Genomic DNA, 5503 nt, shown 5'->3' with positions numbered 1-5503 from the left:
GAGGCAGCAACCTAGTAGAGACATGATCCTCCTCTCTTCTCTTTCCCGGCATGAAGAAGAGAAGACGTTCTGTTAGGATGGAGAAGGAAAAGTAAGACGACAGACGATGTTACAGTATTATGACACCTTAAGTGCTCTGCGTTAAGGGTAACCCACTTGAGTATCCTATCCTTGTTGGCGGGAGGCGTGACGTGGAGCAGTTCTAGAATGTCTTGTCATGTTATGTCCTGAGAAGGAAGGGGGTAACCATGGTGGTGACATGAAGGAGTTCTAGAAAGTCTTGCCATATTATGTACTTTTGAATTACACAGCAGTGATGGTGAGGTAGAGGAACAAAACTCGCTTGTCATATTATGTCCTGTTTTATTACATGCCCACATATGACTTTTTTCAGCTTTTAAAGCAACACTCAGACATTTTACATCAAACTTTTCAAACTGATGTCTCCAAAGTGGCTCAGGAACTTGTTGCAGAAACAGGATGACATGAAAGATCAGTAAGTCCCTAACACTGGAGGAAGCATTGCAGACATTGACAGTAAATAGAATGGACGCCAAATCAACGCTATTTGCCATTCAACGCTTTGAAGCCAGATTTGGGAACATTCCAACTTACATTCCACCTTAGCAACGCCAAACGCAGGTGCTGATTGGACAACAACAAGACTTCTAACGGTCAATCAAACCATGTTCTGATGCTCATTGGTCAATTTAACTTTTAATATCTCTCTAAAATAAAACATCACCACAAAAAATCACCACCCTGGTAAGTTGGAGAGCAAGGGGACCTACTAGTTGAGCGAAAAATGATCCCCCTGGAGTGGCATTTAAGTGAGATACAGGGTTTTATGTCTCTCATAGGAATGAATGGGATTTGGCCATTTTTTTGTCTTTTTGGGTCCAACCTTGGCTCCAACTTGGCTTCAACAATGAAATAGAATTTTGGCCTCCATTCTATTTACTCTCAATGATTGGAGACTCATTTCTTACCTTGCTGATACATAAATCCTGAAGGAAGAATCAGACTTGTCACAAGTTTTTTTTTGCCTGCATGTTGATTTTAATTCCTGAAAAGTTATGACTCCATCCAAACCGTTCACTCATCTCGTTCTCTAGGGAGCAAAGCAGTGTAACTGAAGCATATGGGTTACAATTAACTTGACACCGGCGTCATACATATGACATAAGAGTCTCATAATAGTGTCAAACCAGTGTCATGACACATGGACGACTCATAAACCTGATATCAATGTCATAAACATTTTATGGTCATGAACTGTTGACATTGTTCGGGCTGTAACCGAATGTCACTTAATGCAAAGTTGTAAAATGTTTATGACATTAGCATAATGTTTATGTCACATGTATGACTGCGGTACGACACTGTTATGTCATACGTATGACGGCGGAGTCAAGTAAAGTGCTATATTGCTCAAGTGGACATTTCAGATACAACCTACAGTATAAGAGAGTAACTTTGGCGCACTCAATATCATTTTATACTGTAGGGGCCTATTTGTTTAGCTACATTGCCTGTTTCAGACTATATGGCCTTCTTCAGGGTGTATCTCCTAGAGCACCAAGGAGAAAAGGTGAACACCATGAAGCACTCGCAATCCCTTTGTTTTCTGAGAACCTACACGATGTACTGTACAGTTTGGCAGGAGGTTACATTTTAAGGCAGTGGTTACAAGCAGTATGGGAAATATAATTGAAATGTCGTATAGTACATTGTTTGTTGTATATTTTATGGTCTCTGCTCGCTCTTTTCCTCTTTTTTCCATAAATACATATGACAAAACGCAGTGAACAAACACAGTGAACACTACATTTTGAAAGATATAGGCACCATGCGCTATATTTATACGACAGATGTAACAGAGGCTAACTAGCAGAGTTGGCGTGGAACGTTGGTAAACCTCCCTCCGACAGCCTCATACAGTCTCGGTGCCGTTGGGCCGAGAGACTAGTCTCTTGGCCCAGTGGTATCGTACTGTGTCTCCCATTGCCAGACTGTGTGCAAGATGACCTCCGTCACACAGATTCTTAATCCGCTGAAGTGTCCAGTCTCATAAATAGCAACCCCTGGCCACTTGCATTTGTTAACCACAGGGCAATATTTATGTTAGTGCTTGCCTTGCTCTTAAAAAACACATTCACTTGCACTCACACGGCTGCTGAACGGACATCAGAAGGATTCCAATATTTTATTTTGACTAGGGTACCAAAATCACTTGTTGCAGGGGGGGCTTTTAGCTGATTTTGTCCCGGGCCCAGTCAAAGCTGTCAATGGCCCTGCCCTCCAGTGGTGTGGTGTGTGGAACTAAGGTCAGCGAGCACTGCACTGCACTGCACTGCAGTCTGACAGGTTGGACCATCGGAGGCCCTGCAGTAGAATTGATGGCTGGCTGCCTGCATTCAAGGTCCTTTAAGCGGTAATTGCAAGCAGAATCTCCCTCTCTGATCTCACCCGAGGTATTCACGGTGCCAAAACAGCGCAGCTATGACAGATTGCTTTCCTCTGGTAATAACTTTAACATGCGCCGGCCGGCACTCCCTTCTTTATGTTAAATGAGAGACCACAGCAGCACCGTAGCCTGCCGTTTGAGAGAAATTAATGAGTGTATAGTATATGCGAAAATGTAGGCTAGGCTACTTTATATTAAGAGAGAATTATGTGTCTAGTTTAGCAGTACAGCAGCTGCTTAAAACCTTAACACATAAGTGTTTTTTTGCCTCTGGTAGCATTTGCAATTCCTTTTGACCTCAACTGTCAAGAACTGGAAATGTTTCCCCAATAACACCACCAGTCAGAATATACAGCCTCCATCATAAAGCTTTATTATTAATAAAAAATATATCAGTCTTACAACTCGCCTCTGCCAACGACCTAAATGAATACTTTTTGAAGGGGAGTTATAAGGTCTGTGCTCCCTCCCTTCTCCACACACACACACACACACACACACACACACACACACACACACACACACACACACACACACACACACACACACACACACACACACACAGACGCAGCCTGCAAGTGCACCTCACCGGTGGTGGTCTGTGTGTCTCTGGCGCGGTTCGAAGTCTGGCAGCTCCATCCTTTAGTTGTCCAAACAAGGTTTCACCCCGGGCGTCCACATCAAACGGTCGCGTGGAGAAAAAAAATAGCGTTGGAACTGCTAACCGCAGGGTGTTAGCCACCCTTATTTATTTATCCTGCCACATATGAAAATGTCGACCCCGCTGTTACTTCTCTCTCTTTCTCGTCACGCTTGTTTTCGCGTTTGCAGACATGTGCTCATTACGCGGCGTAATTTATACGCTGGGACCAGGCAACGTTTCAAGTGCCATTTTGATGTAGGGTTCCCATTTATGCCGCTAACGCGACCAGCTTCTGAACAAAGTTGGCTTTGATTTGCGGGGCCGAGGGAGTAAGCAAATGAACGAAAGATCATTTCAGTCTGCCCTCCTTGCCTTTGGTTACAACACACCCGACCCGTCTGCTGCAGGAGATGAACTTTTACCAGCTGTGTGTGTGTGTGTGTGTGTGTGTGTGTGTGTGTGTGTGTGTGTGTGTGTGTGTGTGTGTGTGTGTGTGTGTGTGTGTGTGTGTGTGTGTGTGTGTGTGTGCATGTGTGTGTATGGACCCAGGCAGCCCATGCATCAAGGTTTATGGCCTCCCTGAAATACTTTAACGCATACATTCAAGGGTAGACGCTATGTGAAAAAGTAAATAAGCTTTAGAGGAGGTTTGGGCCAGTCTGTGATCAAATTTATGGCTCTGCCATTTCTTCGGCGGCCATCACTCACCCTGGCTGTCCAGAAGCCCAGGCAGGCAGTGATCAGGGGGCTGCGGCTGACCCTCCACTGACCCCCAGGGACGGATTATGACTCCAAGGGCCCCTGGGTCAGATAACAAGAAAGCCCCCCTCCCCACCTCATTCATTGGTGTTGCTATTTTATACAAATATTTTTTTGAAAGATGTTTGAGACACCCTGGGTCAGACAATAAGAAACCCCCCCCCCCCCCCCACACACACACACACACACTCTCCCACCCCGCCCCATTCATTGGTGTTGCTATTTTACGAAAAGATTCAGAGTTTTTGGAAAGATGTTTGAGACCCTAAGTTGTAAAATTTGAAGATGGAGTTGATAAAAGTGTGATTTCAACTCAATATGACAATGGAAATATAAAGCATTACGCTTCAGGGCCCCCTTGACTCCTGGGCCCCTGGGCCTGGGCCTGTGCCCCGTAGGCCCATGCAGTAATCCGCCCTTGCTGACCCCGCTATATCTGACAGCCTGGGACCAGATACCCCCCTCTGTAAAAACAGGAGTGTCATATGACCATGCTATAACCACGGCCAGCCAGGGGCTTAACCCTCGCAGGACCACTGCCTTGTAAGATTTGTACGCAACAATACAGTTGCTGTGTGAAGGTGTATCAGTAGAGGTTGTTATCAAGGAAAGTGAATTAATAAATAGGCTACTAGTGTATCTATCAAATTGATCTCAATTTACAGAAATTACAAGATCTCACACTAACTGATGTTGTCGCAGGGCTGGACCTGGATGGATCTGGCATACAGGACATTTTCCCGGTGGGCCAACAGTCCACATGGGGCAATGCTGCTGTTTATTGTTTCTCTTTTTTTTCCTGGAGAGACCAGCCTTTCATTTCGATGGGGTATTGGTCTATATCTTGGATATATGGACTGAGCTAATCACGATTTTGTAGAAAAGCAGGGGGCTGGGCTACGGCAAAAAATGCCCAGGCTGTATTGCGGTCCCAGTCCAGCACAGTGTAGTCCAGTGTTACTCAAACTTTTTCAGACCGAGGACCACTTTGTGCAGGGACCACCTATCACCTGTATTGACAGTTGACGGATGCTAATTTGACACTGTTAAACTCAATGCAGATCATTTACTTTTTATTCACATTGCAAGCCTGTCTTATTGTGGTGAAAAAGGGCTTCTGCTATGTCTAGCTTTGTAGTGAAGTTACAAATATAGCATATAGACCTTCTTGGAAAAGTAGAAATCCCCTCGCGGACCACCTGAGCTCTGTCATGGACCATCTGTGGTCCCCGGACCACACTTTGAGAATCACTGGTGTAGTCGTATCCATCAAGTACGTTGCGGTGCCATTCTAGGATCTTTCAGCCCCTCCCCCTCCCTCTGCTGTCGCCGTAGTCAATCTATCACGCACGTTGTTGCTATGGGCTTGGCTTTTAATTTGTGGAGGGACACCTGCTATAATTGCTCTTAATCTGCAGCCAGTGTCTTTGATCTGAGTGACGGTGTGACTGTATTAGCAGGCAGCACGGTGGCCTAATCCGCCGGCTTAGAGCTCCATGGGTGACACCATCAGAGCCGGAGGGGCTGTCCAGGGATAATATGTCATCAGCAGCGGTGTAGAGGAGAGGAGAGGAGAGGAGAGAGGTAAAGCTCTCATCATCATCAGTCAAGGGCTCTCGGCTCTCGACTCACTA

At 45.4% G+C, this 5503-nt stretch overlaps 1 long non-coding RNA gene across 1 annotated transcript in view; it reads right to left on the bottom strand.

Moving 5' to 3' along the window:
• The window catches only part of LOC134467227 (uncharacterized), a 3684-nt gene extending 218 nt beyond the window's left edge, over nt 1–3466 (bottom strand). Inside the window, exons 1-3 of the long non-coding RNA XR_010038478.1 lie at nt 3057–3466; nt 157–227; nt 1–69 (exon numbers count right to left, since the gene is read on the bottom strand). The exon at nt 1–69 is cut by the window's left edge and continues 218 nt beyond it. This is a non-coding gene — a long non-coding RNA (uncharacterized LOC134467227). The remainder of the gene's footprint in view (nt 70–156; nt 228–3056) is intronic.
• Between the last annotated feature and the right edge of the window lie 2037 nt (nt 3467–5503).

The sequence above is a fragment of the Engraulis encrasicolus genome, chromosome 17 (assembly GCF_034702125.1).
Source record: "Engraulis encrasicolus isolate BLACKSEA-1 chromosome 17, IST_EnEncr_1.0, whole genome shotgun sequence".
Lineage (NCBI taxonomy): Eukaryota > Metazoa > Chordata > Actinopteri > Clupeiformes > Engraulidae > Engraulis > Engraulis encrasicolus.
This window is presented reverse-complemented; position numbering and strand designations above follow the sequence as displayed.